Here is a 20,182-nt window from a genome sequence, read left to right as displayed (position 1 = left end):
CATTAAAAAGAAAAGGCTATGATGCTATTCTGGGACGGGATTGGTTGGTGCAAGCAAAAGTAAAACATGATTGGAAATGCAATGCCCTATCAATGGAGCGCGGAGGCAAAAGATTCATAATTGACCTGCACACGCAAATGGTTGGCGAGGAGGCAGCATTGTCAGATTCTGACAGTGAAGACGAGAGTGATGACGAAGGAAAGAGGAGAATGGAACCGGATGAAGGAGTATTGAGACTTGATGGAGGATCAAATGACGACGACCTGGACTCGGTAAATGGCCTTTACCACTGGCAGATAGAAGACTACGAACTCTTTCCGAGTTGTAATATGCTAAGGGTCGACGAAGATGAGAAAAAGGAGGAAAACGAATGTTCGGAGGAATGCAGGGAAGTGGAAGAAGGAAAAGCTGCCATGGCTGAAGTTGAGGGGAAGAACATACAGTCTGAACACAGAAAAACGAAAAATCCCACTGTCCGGTACATGGTGAATGGACCGCGCGAAAAGAAAAGGTTACACTGCAGCATAAAATTAGTGGAAGGGCACCAACAACAAGGAAATAATCCAGTTGCGCGACGACCGCAGGCACAGTGGGCGACGGGGTTGGCACAGAACAAATGTAAGGCGTACGACAATCAAAATGAAATCAAAGTGGAAAAGTTTAAGGGCAGTTGGGTTGGACCATATCAGATTCGGAAGGTCGGCGACAATGGAGCGATCAGATTATCAACTCTGGACAGGCAGAAGGTACCTCCGGCAGTCAACAAATCCAAATTCAAAATATATGGTGCTAGGAAGACTCCATCGCTGTCACAAGATGGCCAGCTGACTCCGTCGTCGTTGCAGAATGGCGACGCCTTGAGGCAAAATGGAGGTACCTCTATTATTTGATTTCTTTTAAGAGAAAAAAAAATTTAAAAAAAAAAAATAATTTTTTTTTTTGAAAAAGGGCCGCGGACAGAAGGGCCCGCGGGCTGAAAAGTCCCGCGGGCAGAAAAAGAGGGGCCGCGGACAGACAGACCCGCGGGCTGAAAAGTCCTGCGGGCAACTGTTGTCCGTGGGCAGACAAGCCCCGCGGGCAGACAAAGCCCCGCGGGTAGGGAACCGGAGGTCCCCGCGGACAGTCTGTCCGCAGGTTATTAAAAGCCCCATGGGCAGATGTCTGCGGGCTTACCATTTTATAAACCCTCCCTCAGTTAGCTGCGGGTAGAAAAAGAAAGACCCGCGGGTAGAAAAAGAAAGACCGCGGGTGAAGACGGAAAAGCCGCGGGGAGAACAGAAAGGCCGCGGGGAGAACAGGAAGGCCACGGGCAACGAAGTTGTGGTTGCGTCTGGCGGAGTTTTTTAAATTGCCGCGAAGTGGTTTCTGGCGCAACTTTTCCGTTGTCCAACCAGAGGGTTGTTGTTGTGAGTCATTGCCATGGGAAGAATTGATCTATAGCAGTGGTGCAGGTTTCAATTCATGATTTGCCTTATGCTCATCCGTGGAGGCTGTTTTCATCTCTTGCTGATTGTGAGCATGGTAGCAAACATTATTTTTCGGCGGAGAGTGTGCTTGTAATGAACGGAAGATACTTATTTACCAAATTAAAAAAAAAAAAAACGACGACAGAATCAAGTTGTTCAGAATGAGTGACAGATGATGCCAAAGGAAAAGGGACGCATCCGTGGTTGCCAGAAAGAGTGCAGAATCGGCAGAAAATGACAAAAATGGTGTGATCCGTGCATTTCTGTGTGAGTTGCCCCCTGGACCCCCAATCGTGGCGGATATCAGTTGTGGGAGTTTGACCAGTTGAGAAGAGTTGAAGTTGCTACAGGCATGGACTTTCTGTGTACCAGAGGCAGTTGGAGCAGGTGTTGGCTGTAAGGCTGTCTTGGTGGATGCGTAGAGAGCTCGGGAGGAGCTGATCATCCAGTTGGAGGCAGTGCAGCGACACTTGGCTTAAGGTACCAAGGAATTGAAAACAGAGAAAGCAGCACAGGTGGCTATCAAGGTCAGCTTGAGGAGACAGTATTGTGTTAGCAGAGGCTACAGATGTAACGGGATGAATGTGGAAGTGATGTGACAGAAGCAGATTTCTCTTGTTGTAGTCACTCTGTTAATGTATTTTGTTTGTTAATTTGTCTCAGATATTTTGTCAGTCGTCAGGAGACGACTTTTCTTTTTGGGGGGGGATGGTGTTAGCCGACTGGATGGTTCCGGCGGTATTTTGTATTCTGTAGCCGACGGTCCGGTGATGTTTCTGTAGCCGACGGTCCGGCGGTGTTCCTGTAGCCGACGGTCCGGCGATGTTTCTGTAGCCGACGGTCCGACGGTGTTTCTGTAGCCGACGGTCCAGCGATGTTTCTGTAGCCGACGATCCGACGGTGTTTCGGTATTCCGTAGCTGACAGTCCGGCGGTAAATAGTTTGTAACAGATAGAATAATTGTGGCCGACGGACTCCTTCGGGAAGGTTCGGCAGTAGTATTTATATCCCGTCTGGGATCATTGTAAATCATGATTCATCTACTATTGCGAATATAATTCTGCTGTTCGTGTTCATTGTCTGTATGCGTTCATTTTCTTTACTTGTACGGTAAACAAGATGGTTCCCAAATAGCTTAAGAAAATAAAGAAGTGCCAGAGTCTAGAATGAATAATGGCAATAGCCCGAATATATCAATCATTCTCACAAAGAAGGACCAAATACAATAGTTGACATCCGTCATATACAAAGATGCAAATGAGTTGCAAGTCAGGGTAAGCAATGGACAGAAGGTGCCACGATTAAGTGAAATGCCAAACAAACAGAGATGAGAATTAGAGAACCACACAAATATCATCATCCAGACAAAGTGATAGAAGGATTATATTATAATATCAATATAAGACAGTTAAACATGTTTTTCACAGGATTAACCAAACATCTTTTGACATCAAAAGAGGTATAATAAATGTTGGTGAATTGCTTTAACCACCATAATGATCAAGGATACAAATAACTTACTGATGTATGCAACTGCTGATAAAGTATGTCATAGAGAAGACCAATATTGGCTATCTCATTGAGCGTAAACTATTGAAGGAATTGTCAGATACACAAAAGAGGATAAATTATTGATATTTCATTAAGAAATCAATATATCATAGTTGTGTTTCGGAGGTGCTGAGGTTGGTGCCTTAGTATGATTATGCAATTGGAATTATGGAAGTCAGAAAATAACACATCCACATGGATGATGTCCCATCTCATCTTTGCTAATGTATACGTAGACTTTACAGAAGGTGTTGTTATAATTAGGCAATATGAAGCCTATACTTTTAAAATGTGGACATTGATATCTGTAGAATGAGAGACAGTCTTCAGCGTCAGTGACTTATATCAATTAAACCAAGAAGATATTCACCATCAAGGATATTGACTTGCATATTGAGTGCAAGTATAATATTTAAATGAGGAAGCAATGGAATCAGTCATATCATCAGCATCGGTGGCTTATGACATTGACTAATTCTGCATGACTGAGGCAAATATATATTTAGTGATCGATATTTTAAACTCTAATTGGCATCATAATACTTAAGCAATCAATGATGACATATATAACCATCTACGTTTTAATATCAGACACAAATAAAGTTTAGATAGTGGTTTTAATTGTCAATGATGAGGACAATGATTAGTAAGAAGACTGATTGAGAGTTATGAGATGATTATGTTAGCAATATGGAAAGGTGCGATTAGTTATGTTTGAGAGATTTTGTTTGCTTATTTTGTGGATGCCAAGGTAGGGATACATCCTTTCATTATTCAAGAGGTCAATCCCTTCTCCCTAGAAGGGTATAAAAGGAAGATCAAGATCATTCATTTTCAGTCATCAATAACCTTTTATATACAATCAACTTGGATTTGCTCATATTAAGTGACGTCCTTAAGCATTAGTCGCTTGCAAACTCATAATTTTATATCAAAGACAACACTTATGATTGCAACAAAAGACTATATATATCAGACACATCATCCTTGTAATTGTTGCAAGATTATAGTTCATTATTAAAGACAGCAACTATATCACTGTTAAGTGATATTGATATATTAGAGATGACTGTATATTCTGAAATTATTTCCTCCTCTGTGACTAGGTTATTGTATTCAGTGAGGACATTACATCCCATTTGCTCCAAATTACACGTTGCCTGTAACTTTATCAGAAGTTTTCCCAGTGTCTCTTCTTTGAGGCCCATGAGTCCTTGATATTTGTAGAACAACTCATGGCTTCCTTTTGACACATTGGCAAGTGTATCTTGACCATGTTGCAGACAACTCAACCGTGATTGTTTACCAAGATCAATTTTAGTGAACTTGTAATCTAAACGGTTAAGTTCTTCAGCTAGTTTATCTACGAAAGGTTCAACAATCTCTGCATACTTAGTCTTTTCAGAATCCACCACAATCCTTGAAACAATCTTGTCTTTCAAAGATATAGACTCATTTTTCTTGATAGGAACATTCTCTAAAGGTACGACAACCTTTCTACTTTTCATAGTGATTTTACCCAACCATGCAGGCAAACTCAAACCCTCATCTGTAGAAATAGGGATAGTGGCCACCACAAACATTGATCTTGATTGTATTTCCATTGTGACTGTGCATACTTCAGTTTAGATGGCTGAATTCATGGGTGCTTGATGAGAAGATTCTGTCACGAACAAATCAAAATCAGCCATTGAAATATCAAGTTGGGAAACTTGACCTTCCGTGAGAGTTAGGAAATCTTCAAACACATTTCCCAAATTCTTATACTGCTCACTTGTGAGAATAGGAGGGGCCATGGAGGAGATAGGGAGTGCTGACATATTAACCTCCCAAGCGGGGATGCTAGTTGTAACAACTGTGGATAATGAATCCGCATCATTGTCTATATCATCCAAAAAGGTTGTTTCTTGAATGGATGGACCTTGAGTGTTTGTCAGCCGTGGAGGAGAAATGATCATAATCTCTCCTTCCTCTTCATCTTCCTCATCAGACTCTTCTTCAGATTCCTTCTTAGATTCTTGAGCTTGCATAGATGCTTGAACGGTTTTTGATCTCTTTCCGTCTTTAAGCTTGAACTTGAGAGATTTAACCCATCTTTGCTTGCAATCTCTACTCGGGTTGTCCTTCCAATTGGTCTAAAATTATCACAATCTACCCCGAGCTTAGGATATACTCTTCTGAGTCGATTTATTTTCAGCCACTTGTTAGTATTAGCCAAGATGGATTGAAATCTATAAAAATTAGAAGCACTTCCTTTCTGTTGCCAGTGTATGGGAAAAGGACACTACTTGTCAAAACCAGCCCGGTGATATTCTTGATCAAGAATGTTGCCATCATCTTTAACCTGAAAATTGGGTGGGACCTCAATCATGTTAAGATCAATGATTTGTTGCAATATGAGCTTGAAATAGTACATCTTCATGATAATCCAGCTCTTTGCACAAGTCAATCCATATGTCCTCTATACGATGAACATGGGGGGATGCTCTTTTGATCTTTGAATGCATCCCTCAATAATCAAAATCAAACCTAGCTTTAAACTTATTCAGTGTGATAAGCTGAAGTTCTACCGCCATATTTTTCTCCTTGTAGACTGAATTGATCATATACTGACCAATCACTAAGGGCTTGGCTATAGTGATATCGAGTCCTGGTCTGTGTTGAGTATTCTGATATGTCTGCACCTCCATAAGTTGTCTAACTAACTCCATCAGAATGATCTTGTCGATAGCATATCTTGGCAAGGTATATGGTTCTCCTTTGAAATAACCAACTCTCAAATAAGTGAAAGTTGGAAATTGCAAAAAGATGCACCAAATTGATTCACCCTATTCCAAGCTTCATCAGATAATCTCCTGATTACCAACTGTTTATCAAAATGACACCTGAAATGTCCAAAAAATACATCTTGGACTTTTTGATAGTGATATTTTCTTTGTATCAATGTGATTTGATTAGGTAAGAGTTCATGTAAAATGGTGCTGATGTCCCCACATTGAGCAACTGCTTGCATAGTGTTGTACTGATAAGCTCTCCCCAGAAGATGGGCTCATTGTTTTCAAATCAAAGATTTGAAAGATAAACTTGTACATCCATGGGTCAAAGTCATTAAACTCTTTGAGGCCACATACTGTATTGAGGAAAGTAATCAAATCTTTGCGTTCCGACTTGAAGTTAGATCTGTGAATTGTCTTGGGCCATCTTGAAAAGTTATTTCTTTTGACGTCTAACCAATATGCATTCATAAACCTTTGATAATCTCACTTCTTTTTATTCCATAACTCTTGAGACATCTCGTTTGACAAATCTACTCACTCTGCACTTTTAGGAACTCGAAAGATTTGTTCAATAACCTTTGGATCTAGGCTGACGATGATGTTCATCTGCGTCCTTGATTGTTTTGCTCTTAGGACTGAAATACCGAGCACATCCTAAGGTGAATTCTGGTTCTAGGGTAGCTATAGGGAAAGTAGACACCAAATGAATGTTACTTCTCTTGATGTGTCACGTCTCTCTGTTCGAAGGAGTTTCAACCCTTTGTAAGAAATCAGTCATGTCAACGTGAATCTCTATGTCAGAAACTTGATATAGAGGAGATGAAACATGAGATGCAGTTGCATGAGCTAAGTCCTTGTCATACCAGTACTTCATCTTTCCTCTAGACTTCGTTGATGCTAGCATGTCTTGTGTTGCAACATAAAAATTCCAAAGGGTGATTACATCATCGGAAGATATGGGCTCATGAAGATATTGGCAAAAAATGGATCTCTAAAGAACTGTGTGTTCGGAGTATTGATTAAATACTCATGGAACTTATGCAATGAATTGAATGAGATACGAAAAGTACAAGCAGAGTGCCAAAATGGGACTTAGGAAGATGAAATGCTTGTGGGTAAATATGAGCTTTGTGCAAATGATGACTTTGGTATTTAAAAGTGACTCTCTACCAAAGTTGGATTCGCTGGATGTAATTACATGTAAAGTGATTTACATGTAAGCATGACTTGATGTAAACATGTAATTAGGTTCAGAGGATGGAATTACATGTAAATGAAGATGAATGTATTTGTGTATATTGAAAAATGGATGCAAAGTGCTTTGGCATTTGTTGGTGGAATATGAAATGATGTGATGCACTTGCATGAAAAGGTGGAAAGTGGAATGGTGAAGAACACTCTTGTATTCCTGGGAAAGAATCAAAACAACAAGCAAATAACAAATAAAATTAAGCACAAAACATAAAGATACCTTTGGTTTTTGACTCAAATATGACATCAAGTAGCTTTCCTATGCAATTTTGAAATTGAAATTTGTGGAAATTCCAAGCACCTGAAAATGAAAGTTTTCATCTTATTTAAAGAATATTTGCAAAATACATGGCATATCATTGGACAAATGTACAAGGATGAACCAAAATATGGAATGAAATAGCAAAGGCTTGAAAACTTCAACTTACTTGGTGATCAAAGAGCCAAATGTGGAGGATTGATAGGTTTTAATGATTCACTTTCCTTCAAATTCGGATCTTCAAGCAACTCTCTTGACCTTTTCTATACTTGCAAAAGATGACTTTGGATGAGCAATGTATGAAACGTTTTTGTATATGGATGGCAAAAATGTGTTCTCAAACCTCAATTATGCAAAACATTTTCAAATAACACCACGTATTTGGACGTTTTTGATAAGATCTCCAAAGTCGAGAACATAAAACGTTTTGGCAAGGAATTGCAAAAACGTGACCTCCAATAGCAATAATATGCATCCAAACTAATAAACGACTCTCCATTGATGAAAAATGTGAGCTGGAAATGATCAAATCTGGGTGTTTTTGGGCAAAGCGTGCCCTATTTTTGCCTTCAAATTAATTGATTTGGCAAGGAAATGCAATGCCAAATGCATGGAAACGAAAAAAACGCCTCTTCCTAGATGGATTTCATGCCATGGAATAGACAAATCTGAACATTCTTCTAAAAAACGTGCCCTTGAAAGCCAAGAACATGGACGTTTTTGCTCCTGGAAGCAAAATCGTGGTCTCAAGATGCAAATGCATGGATTAGAAAACCCAAACGCATTATATGAAGGTCTTTGCATGTTTTAAAATGCTAGTCTTTTGGTCTTCTATGCAAATCACACTATCCAAGTGCTTTTGCATGTTTTAAATAACATGTAAATGGAGTCAAGAGGCAAATTGTATTCTCCAGGAGGTTTTACATGTTTAAAAAACTTGCTATTGGAGGTTGAGAGTGTCATGTCCCCATTTTGGAGGCAATTTGATTTAATTAATTTAATTAATTAGGTTGTCCAAAATAATGAATATTTTATGAGGATGACTAATTAATTATTTTAATTAAATAAATAAGTGATATTAAGTTAATTATTTATAAAGTTATCAAATAAATAAATATTAAAAGGTAACTTTATATTTAATTAATTTAATAAAGTGATTTGAATTATAAAATATTTTATAAAGTCACTTAATAGATAAAATAAAATAGTGTTCTAGAAGTTTCTGGAGAAAGTGGAGAAAAAAGAATAAATAGGCACCCCGGGCTTCATTCTGATCATCCAGTTGTTTATTTCTCTCTTGACATCAAATTGTGATTCAGTCACATAGTCTATTGTGGAGCCAAGTGGTTTCAGATAGTCAGTTGATCTTTGGGAACGAAAACTCCCTTGGATTTGTATAACTGAGGAAGTGAAATATCTTCTGAAGGGTTGCACATTTGGAGGTGATACTTTAGTTACTTCAGCTAGGGCATCATTGGGCCTAAGGCCATTTTCAGCATTTCAGCATTTCAGGAGGCAATTTTTGCAGGGCCGAAATTATTGGAGTTCATTTCTAGCAGGTTCGCAGGCTGAAAAAGCAGTCCAAAAAAAAGCAGGCTGAAAAAGCAAAACCGAAAAAAAAAGCAGTCCGAAAAAAGCAGGCTGAAAAAGCAAAACCGAAAAAAAAGAAGGTCAAAAAGGTAGTCCAAAAAAGCAGCTCCGAAAAAAGCAATCCGAAAAGCAGTTCGAAGAAGCAAAAGGCAAATCCGGAAAAAGCAAGTGGAAAAAGCAGATCCGAAAAAAAACAAGCAGAATGGGCAGCATTGAAGGAAAATATTACAGCCATCCACAATCAGGTTCTTCACTTCTCATTTGGCATATTTTCGGAGAAATGTAGGTTTTCAGCTGAGTACAAAATATAGCTTCAGCCCTTCATTATTTCACCTTGTACTTGTCTTTGTTTGCCATTTGGCATTATTGGTATCAAAGGAAGGCTAGGATTTTGCAATTGAAAGAGCGTTGTAATTTTTAGACTATTTATATTGCAAACCTAGAGTTTGATAATCAGCTTATTAGTTTGCATGCCAATTGTTTGACAAAATGTCAATTGGCTGTAAGTTCTCTTTTTGGCATAAATAATGTTATAATTTTGCATACTAAGTGTTTATATTAATGCCACTTGGTTGTAAGTGCATTAATGCCATCTTAGGTTGCATCCAAAGTATTTGTCATAATTACTAATTGCTGTAGCTGCATTTTGCAAGTAGTTTAAGTCACATATGTGTATTGAATATTGCCAAAATTAGTTGCACATTCATATTAGGTCATTGTTTAGACAATCTGGAGTCTTTTTGTAAGCATTCTCTTTGATGCAAATCGAAACAAGAGTCATTGCAGCAATTTGAAAAGTTATATCAGTCATATGACCCCTTGTATGCAAAGTGTTTGACAAAATTCTTCGAGCCTTCAATCAACATTTTAAGGTCGGATTTGAGCAGGACCATTACAGTGCTATCAGAGTTTGCTTGCGAAGTGTTTGACGAAATGTCAAACAACTGAAGCATAAAGATTTTTGGTGTTTGAAGGAGTTATAACCTGTTGGAGTTATTACAGAGAGAACAAATCGCACCCTCGAGGCCCTTTTGCATGTTTCAAAATATGCAATATGTAATATGCATTGAGGAATTTTGGCCTTGGAAAGCAAAATCACTCTCCCTATGCATTTACATATGACACTTAACATATAAAAGACCAAGTTTATGCAGATCACATTCTTGGAGGTTTATTACATGTTTTAAAAACATGTTTTAAGTGTTTAAAAGTGCCTTTCTAGTGCAAATTGTACTCTTGGAGGCCCTTTACACGTAAACATGTAAATGGGTTGAAAGTTGATTTGCACAACTTAAATCAACGAAGCACATGTTTAATTGATTTTTGAGGAAATATCACTTAATTGGGTCAAAAATAACATTTACACTATATAATTAATATATTATATGCAAATATCATTCAAAAAACTATATTTAACTTAAATGTTTTGAAATAAAAAATAAATCAAACTATATAGTTTAATAAGGTCACTTGCGTGAAAAATAAAAAAGCAACTCAACATGAAAATATAACTTAAAGTGCTCTATAGACACTTAAGTGATAGAGTAACTTAAACACATAACATAAAGTTAATTTATGTTATATTTTTCAAAAAGTGAATGCCAAAATTAAAATATTACATGATATTTTAAATATGCAATTGGATCTGGAGAGTCCACGTTTTGGGAACTTAAATGGTCATATCTTTTGACTGCCAAGCGCAACTAAGCCCTAAGATATACCGAATTGAAGGGGAAACTGAAAGCAATGGTTTGAACAAAACCAAAAGACCAAAAGCAAACAAACACACTCAAAAATAGTAAAAAAGACATTGAAGGCTTAAAAAATCAAGCATAGGCTTATTAGAAAGAAAAACAAAAAGGACTTGATGAAAGCCTTTAGTAAAAGGATTCATTAGACCAATTGGGATCAATTGCTTGATCAATGTTATCCAATTAAATAATGAACTAATCTCAGAGAAACGCAAAACTTAGTTGAAAGGTTTCATATTGTTAGCTACATTCTGTGGTGACAAAATGTAGGATAACACATTCTTCATTGATAAATTAGATGAGGCTAATATTCTTGGCATTAGAAAATATAGATAAACTTGCATAATGATTATATTTATAACAGATATAGTAGTGATCAATATCTCAAATATATATATATGTAGGTATGTATGTATGTATGTATTCATGTATGGTGTTCTTGGAAGAATAGCATAATTTTTTCATTTGTAAGTCAAAATTCACATTTTTAATTGAGGATATGAAGGAAATAAGCCTCTTGTGATTTGAATTGCAAGGTAATTGGCCCTATTGCCTGACATGGCCAAAGGGGGACATTACCTTATTGGCCTTCTGAGCATTTTGATTGCTAAAGATAAATTGTTTGCCAGTAACCTCGCAAATTACAGATATATGTACAGAAAGTATCCTCCCAGAATTTTGCAGTTGCACCTCAAAAGTAATCATCAAGTTAGTGCCATCGTATACCTTACCAAACAAAGTATATTTATGCAAGTATAATGGATCATCCTCAATATGGGCTCAATGTAAATGACAAGATATTTAACACGATCCCGCCAAATTGTGAACTTAAATCATTTGATAGTAGGATACTTCATTATTGATCAATGCCAAATGATATAAAATACCAATTGATTGTTCAAACTTTAATAATTACAAAATTTACAGTAAAAAATAGTAATTCTTTTCAATCTTTAATGTAGCACACCAATTGTTGAAAGGATTATCAAAATGATCACGATGTATTGCATTTTTAGTTGTTGCAAATTCAAGACCTGTACCACTTGCACTAGATGCACCATGTGAAGGCATGTCATCATCATTCTCACCCATAGTGACTCTACCCAAAGCTGCTGTACTACATCCTTGTATTGGGTACCCTTTCGCGATAGAAGACAAATTAGAATGAATATAACCAAGTCTTTTGCGCTTTTTGCAGCCAACTGATTATGCTTCACCGTGTGGTTAAAGGAGCATGCACTCCAATTCTGTTGAGCGGCAGAAGAACTTACAACCTGTGGAAAACCAGAAAATAAAAAATGCAAAAATAAATTGAAGTCCTTCAAGTATCAAATTCCTATGAAGTTTGGTTCGCTTGCTTGGGATCCTTGTTCAGACAAGGTTCTAGTCAGTTTTTGGTTGGGGTCCGATTCTCCTGTACCTAGGCAAACTATTAATTTCGGGCCAAACCTAGGTTGAATCAGGGTTGAACTAGGACAGACCCATGCAGACCAAATGTGAACGAGGTACATTGCCACCGAGATACTTTCTATAATTAAGTGCGTGAACAATTATTACAGAATTTGAATAAGATTTGTAACATTACACAACAAAATTTGTTGAAGTTTAGATATTTATTAAATCAGATTGAAATAGAGCTCAAGATTTCTTCTAATAAAATTTTAATATCCAATTGCTGCCAATGAGCCCTGTCCGATTAATTGCAAGCTCTATATAGTGATAATTTATATTTTAAACATTAAAAAAATATCTTCAATAGGTGAAGAGTTTTGCAAGCTGCCTTTTAAACTATATAGGATCTTAATTACAATCAAACAAGTTCTTTGTACAACGAAAAGTAAAAGCATTTGAGGACTTGGAAAGTGAGAATGTAATTGGTGCAGCTGATCCCATTGGCATTGGGATTTTTTGTGAATCAGCTAATGCCTTTGACGAAGAAGAAGAAGAAGAAGAAGATTTAGATAATTTGTTAGATGATTGAAACTTAATATAAAGTTCCAATTGTTGAAAGTCAAAACAATGATGAACTCAATTTAATTATTTTAATATTTTGATGTTGATATATTGCTATGATTACAATTTTATGATGTTTTTGTTGTTTTAATGATACTATGTGACTTTCTAAACTTAATTCATGCTTCTAGGTGATACACCTCTATTGACATAGTTTTTAGATGTTTTTGTACTAACAAATCCAAACGAGTCCAAATCCCATTTCAAAATTTTGTTGTATTACCAAACTTATTCTTCAAAACTGAATTTGAACCTGATCCCAAATCAACAACTTAGCTAAATTCTACAATACAAATGGTTTAAAAAACAAAAAATAACTTGCGAGAGAATTTCGATTTCAAGAGGTTGGAGGTGCATATAATGTTGACCATGGAGGTACCACCATGTAGTAGCATCTGTACAAAGGTAGTCATTAACAACAGCAAGAGTTTGTCTTCTTCCCAAGACAAATAAGTCAAATTCTTCCTTAACATTTTTCTCCAATTCTGGATCTTGGTTGAGTCTATTAAATGCCTGCCTATGCCTTGTAGCAACTTGAAAATCTCTATATGCTGGTAACCTCCCTAGCAAAGAAAGCATATTGTTGCTATGCTAGCTAGAGCATATGCAAGGAGATGTAATGGTATGGCCTTATTGTTCCGAATATGAGGAATGATTGATTCCATCCTTTTGGAAAAGGTTTCTTTGAGGCCATTCTTCTTTTTTAGTATTTATACTCATCCCCCAAATAGGGCACATTTGTACAAGTAAATCAGAGCATAGTCATGATAGGCTCAGTGAAATCCAATATATATTCCATATGAACCCATCAATTGTCATCCATGTTAATAATATTATAAATTTGTATATAGATTAAACATGACATAAATTAAATTACATAAACAAACAAAATTTAAAATTTATCTTCGATGATTCCAATCTAAAGAAAGTTTTGAAAGTTGCTCATGAAATTTGGTGGTTTGTCACATGTCACACCTCGCCAAAGAATCCTTGAGGAACAAAAAACAATACAAGAACTATTATTTTATTTTATTTATTAACAAGCAACATTAACATCCAAATTAACGTGATTGCACTACTAATGACATACAATGCAATTATAAGCGTTACTATTGTTAATACACTCAGTTGCACCCACATGATCATCACTAACATCATCATGGTTTAAGGTCAATGTGTTCCCAAGGGTCCCATGGCCTAACATTATGACTACTTACACAAAGCCACAAGAGTACTTTGATGAACATTCTTGAGTCTCTCAACGCAACATTCTTGAGTCTCTCAACTTGCCTTACACCCCTAACCTCTAATTCCCAACTCAATAGTCTACTCCCGGATGCACCTTGGCAAGGTTCAAGTATGAAGGCAATCATTCGATGTACATAGATAACGATGTCAATCCCCCATTGTAAATATGCTAATGTACTCACAATGATAGTGGATATTCGGAACACAAATTCTTTTTTTAATAGCCTAAGTAGATTGCTCTAGATTGTAAATGTAGAACTCTGGAGAGATAAAATGTACATGAATAGTCCATGGATGTGTAGTATCAGATGTATATATGCATGAAGCAAAAAACCTCAAGTGCAGGAAATTTCTTGCACATATGCGCAGGAGTAGGAAATTCTTGGATATATGTGCATGATGCAAGAAATGGATGCATAGTTTTAGATTCAATGTGTAGGATGTAACGAATGGATTTTTAGTTTTAGAATGAATGCATAGGAAGAATGGGCGAATGCACAAAAAAAATGATTTCATTGCAAAAATAATGATAACTTGGAAAGCTAGGGGTTTCAAAGCTCTATCTCTTTCGTTTGGTCAATTTAAATAAGTATATTCATCACGTCATTTAATGATAATATCATGAAATCTCTATCCATGGCAATATATCATTAATCTCATGAAACATAGTGCACGAAATGTAGATGGATCATCAGTATAACAGAAAAGATAGTGCACTAGGTCATAGGAATATACAAGCATTTTTTGTTCCAAAATCAAAGCATCAGTAAAAAGATATGAATGCATCCAATCATTATCATATACCACCATGGCATCTATTGGCATACACATCATGCATATATGATCACTATTGAATCACCTAAGTAATCAACTACCCACATCAGCAATGACATAATATAAACAAAAAAATATAAGATAAGAAAAATTTATATGTTGAACAAAAGGCCACAAAGAGGGTCCAAGGGACTGCCAAACCAAAACAAGAGGCCAGCACATAGCAGGGACACCAAACGACATCCAAGGAAAGACATCAACAACAATAGAAGCAAACAACAACAAAGAAGTGAGAGAAAGAGCAAGGAGAGAAAGGGGGGCAAAAACGCCAACCCCAATACCCTCCTAGTGGCATCGAGCAAGAGTGAAAAATTCTAGAACACAGGGTTAAGCAATAGAGCTAGCTGGGTTTTGAGGCTACTTCATAGGATAACTATGAGATGAAGAAGGATACTTTTGACATGACTATAGCAGTAATCAAATGTATTACATAGAACTATCTGAAAGTCTAGCTTAGATCAAAAGGATAAATGTTATCACGCGAACACGGTAGGCATTACATGACAAACATCTAGGTATCCACACCCTCTTGTTATATTTCTTTCACCAACTTTATTTGAGTGCGAATTGTTTGCATCACCAAGTTGAGGTAGTGAAAGGTGCATGGTGTCCAAAAAATGTGCTCATATCTTCGCTCTACCAAAGCATCTCCAACCTTACAACTTTTTGCATTGTCTATAATGACGTGAACCACATGTTCATGACGTAGCATATCTATAAACTCAATGAGGATTCTAGAAAAAATTCCACATCTTTAACTTGACCCTCACAATCAATTAACCTCAAAAGCATTATTGGTTTTTACAAATCTTTCCATCTATAAGGAGCAATAGAAACTTGTGATTCAATCCAAGTTTTTCTAATTGGTTTGAATGAGGCATCTACAAATTTCTTCTTTCTTCGCAATAAGCTGGTTTGCACATTTTCATATGTAGCACTCTTGGAAAGAGGAGGTGCACTATTAATTGCTGACACTTACCCTCCAATATGGTGATCTCACCAAATTGAATGGAAGACAATTGATATAGACGTGAAGTGCAATTTTTTGTTCAACAATATCTCTTGATTCCATTTTAATTGTCTTCTCCAATGAACCTCTTTTGTTCATCATCAATTTTTGTAGAGGGTATATGCAAGAAGGGATTTTGGGAGACCGCTATTATGTTAGTGGGTAAGTTCATTTTTGTTTGTTTGTGGAAGGACAGGCTCTTTGTTTTCCTCTTGCAATTATTTTATCAACATCTTGTTCTCTGATTAATGCCACTATTTCGACTACACCTTTCCCACTTCAGCCTGCACATTCCTTTCGTAGAAGGGCCCATAAAGTGAAGTTTCTCTTGATAATACAAGCAATTAGATTGTAGATTAAACAAATTACACTTCTACGTTTACCCCCTAGCCTCTAGAAGTTGTTTACTTCTTGTGGTATGTCTCCGTAAAGGGGTGCCTTTATCAATTTTGAATCTTTGGTTTCCTTTCGTGCTCACAGAATTTTGCCTACTAGCCATTTCTGAAGTCTGATTGTTTTGCTATTAACAGAAATTACGTAATTTTAAATTAGAAAAAATTGACAAATGCAAGCATGCAAGTGCAAAAAGAGGATACAAAAACATTATAACAAAGAGTTAAGCTTGTTTCTTCTTCTCTAAAAAAAAAAAATACTTGAATTTTTTTATCCAAAACTTGAAAAAATTCATCAAAATCTTTAAAAAAGTCGTTAAAAGACTAAATAATAGGGACAAGGGCTTACCCAACATGCTTAAATCTCCTTGGTGGAAGCTATTTAGCACTCCACAAATGACCTACTTAAAGAAAGACCAGTGCCCTTCAAAATGCTAAAATGGAGAGAAAATGAGTTGTGAGCAATACAACAAACATTTAGGTTGAATCACTATTAGCCATATTTGCCCTCCTACCAAAATTTGAGTTTTGCCTATCAAAAATGGCCAACGGTCATATTTTCAAATATTCAAACGGTCCAATATTATAAAAGATATATTTAAAACCTTGGGATATGTTTTATATCCTAAGTCTTCAAGTGGTCGCGTGTTATAAAGATCTCGGTGGGGCCCGCATCTTCTCATCCATCCGATCTTCCAGAATCTATGGTCATCGCGTTGTCGCTATCAAAAGTTGCATGACCATTTTCCATAACGACATAGCGTCAATGTGACACACATCCAGGTGGGGCCTTTTCCTTTTGAGTCATGCGCAGTGATCAGCGAAAGTATTGGAACCGTCGATCAAATCTGAGATCAATGGATATCGTTATGTCGCTAGCAAAAGGTGCACGAAGAATATTCATAGTGACATAGCGACAACGTGCCACGTATCCCAGGTGGGCCTTTCTTCTTTGCAGTTGGCGGAGTTGTCAGACGAGGTGATAGCTGGCGAAGTTTTATTCATACTCTTCAGAAGTAGGCCAGTTTCTTGACGTAATCTTTTCCACAGTTGATTTGGAGATGATCAACGATTTTCGCTTTGTTGCTATGGAAAATTGTACGTTCATTTTTCATACAATTTTCCATAGCGAGATAGCGACAATGTGACATGTGATGTGTGGGACATGTTTCAGTTGTGGGCCGCAAGCAAAACAGATGTCGGAATGAGTTGGCATACGACAAGGTTTTGATTGGTCAGGGTAGTGACAAAGAATGATGCATCTTCAGGATTGTTAGATTAAAGATAGATGTGTAGTGGTCATTATGTCACTAACCAAAGATGTGAGTCCATTATCCATAGCGACAAAGCGATAGACTGACACATGTCTCAGCGGGCCCGGGTGGCAAGTAAGAAGTGGTGGTTAAGTTCATTTTCGCAAGGTCACGGGCATTTTATGTTGCATCAATTTCAAGTTGTGAAGTAGCGATAATCGTTATTTTGAGTTCGTAGTTTCGCAAGATAAAATAGTTAGTTAAGATAAAAGGGGGCGAAGCTGCGACTAGGTTAAAGACGCGAGTCAACACAAGTTTGAATGTTGGGAAAAGGTGGCAAAATGTTTTAATATGACTGGTCCACGCGGCGAAGCCTAAGGACTGACTCTAGTTGACTGATGACATGGCTGACTTGGCGTGCTGATATCAAAAGAAACAACTCTTAAATGACAAATCTGATCTCCATGATCGTCCACAACCACTCTTCGACATTCCCCATGACTGATAAATGTAAAGGGACACTCCCCTCGCTGCCTGATTATCTATCTACTCAGTCAGAACGATAATGGTCGTTGTTTCTGTCTTCTCAAGGTTCTATTGACTTGAAATATATGATTTTCCTACATTTGGATGTGTACCATGATCAGAGCTTTCCCAGATTTGTAGTGATTGTTCTCTGTAAGCTTAAATGCAATTGTTGTGCTTTCTCTTAGGGTAGAAGTTATCTAAGTTATGCTTGAACTATAAAAGCAGATTTTGTAAGCCTTCTTAGGGTCGGTCGTTTCTTCTCTGATTCTATAGCAGTAGTATTCTATACTTTGCTACTGTAATTTCCTTTTGTTTGTGAGTAAATGTAATCCTCTGCTTTACCTTATTCTTCCATCAATATTAGTGCAAAATCTTCTTGCCTTTGTTGGTGTTTTGTCTTCATTCTTCAATCTGCATAACAGTATCTACTCTTGCCTTTGAATGTTATAGAGTGACATTCCTTGTGGCATTTCATTTGGTTTCTGATCTACATGTAACTGTTGGATTAAGACAAAGATTGAATCAACGTATTTTGAGGTTATATTGATGAATAGTGCATTGTTAGGTAGAGATATGACTGAACAAACTATTTTGGTGTATCATCCCCTTTAGATTAGGTTAGGTAGTTTGCTTTCATGCATTCCTTCTCCCTTTTCCTCTCAAAGAGTAGTTAGATGCACCCTGATAGTAAGAAGCCAGCCTTCTCCGGAGACTCAATCTCATAGTTCAAGTCCCACAGCTTGGAGATTGTTTCCATGTTTCACAAGGTTGCTTTTAGTTAAAAATTTTAGGCAAGGGTGCAAGCTTTTGTGACAAAATCACCTCATAAATGGCCGTTTTAGAGCTTTGGCAAAAAAAAGAAATGCAATTTATTAAAATTTAATGTGTTTTAAGTTTCTTTTTGGCCTTAGCCATGCAGGTTCCTTGTGGTTGTGCTCGGATGCACAAGTGCCTCGGGTGCACTTCGGATATGAGAGTTGCATATCCATAGTGCAACTAGTGCCCTCGGTGCACTGCGTGCAGGTGGGTACCCCTCAACATAAGTTTCAACCCATGAATCCTTTATGGTATCAAAGAGTCCTCTACATATTTCACCTCTTTGTCCAATAAGGTTCTACACTTATTTGTTTCACATGGATGTTGGTAAAAACTGCTGTGGGTTTGTTGCAGATGAACCCAGAGTCTTCAAAGTGTCCAATGGATGCATTGTCATTCAACCTGAATTGGTATTTGAGCTGGCTCTGGTATGAACCCACACCCAGCATATACTTCCAGCAAATCAGTAACTTGGTCTCTAGAGAGTGGTCTCCTCGAGCACAGTTTTTCAGATTGATTTTTTTTCTTCTTTTGTTATTTCATTTTATTTCAGGCTAGTCTTTCTGTACCTCTGTGCTCTGTATTCAGAATCGTACGAGTCTTTATCAATGTGAAGCTTGCTCCTTTGGACGCCAAGATCTAGACTGGATTTAGAGGGCTAGTGCTTTTTCTTTCCTCACCATCACACATCCCATCTTTTAAACTATATGTCTGCAAAATATGTCTGAGTCTGTATATAATAATATATGCACAGCCATTTAGTTTTTGAATGGGTCATCTCTTACATGTTTGGGAAAAACTTGTGCACCCGCTCAAGCATGATGATCTCGTTTTGTATATTTACAACACAAGAATGAATTTCCTAGATTTCCTGCTCCTAGATTGGAACATGTCCCTTTTTCAATAGGATGTAATGATTGCATCTAGCAACTGTTTCGTTCCATGTGATTAAGATCTCTCATTCAATATTGAAAATAAGGAACTTGGTATCTTTCAATTTTTTTAACATTACCTGCTACAATCTCAATTCTTCTGCATGTAGAAAATTAACTCAAACAGAGTTATGTGGTCATCATATCATTTGCTTGATGTGGTTAAAATTTTTAGAATGCATGCTGTTTTTCTTCTCCTGGCTGCTACATTTTTTGGAAACTTACACCTGTATTTCAGTGCCTGCTATTGCAAACAATGAATTTAAAAGCTGGACTCATAGCTTTGAAGTATTGTCAATATCGCTGAAATGAATTTCTATAGTTTTGTAAAACATTTAAACATTTCTTTTTCTCTGTCAGTCCCTTAGGTCCTTTGTTGGTCTCTTGTTGGACATCAATAAATTTATCTTATCTTTTGTTTTTTTATAACATTAAAAATGCATAAAATAATAGAGATTCTAATATGATATAACTACATTTTTTCCCGAGTTCTCTTTCCTATCAATTGCATA

General features: G+C 36.9%; 1 protein-coding gene across 2 annotated transcripts in view; it reads left to right on the top strand.

The window, feature by feature from the left end:
* Window positions 1–20,182, top strand: part of MOS14 (ARM repeat superfamily protein) — a 286,973-nt gene that overhangs the window by 193,756 nt on the left and 73,035 nt on the right. The gene's annotated exons all lie outside the window — the stretch shown is intronic.

The sequence above is a fragment of the Cupressus sempervirens genome, chromosome 6, assembly GCF_028749045.1.
Source record: "Cupressus sempervirens isolate cs-2001-9-10 chromosome 6, ASM2874904v1, whole genome shotgun sequence".
NCBI classification, from domain to species: domain Eukaryota; kingdom Viridiplantae; phylum Streptophyta; class Pinopsida; order Cupressales; family Cupressaceae; genus Cupressus; species Cupressus sempervirens.
The sequence above is the reverse complement of the archived record's forward strand: the minus strand, read 5'-3'. Positions and strand labels throughout refer to the sequence as shown.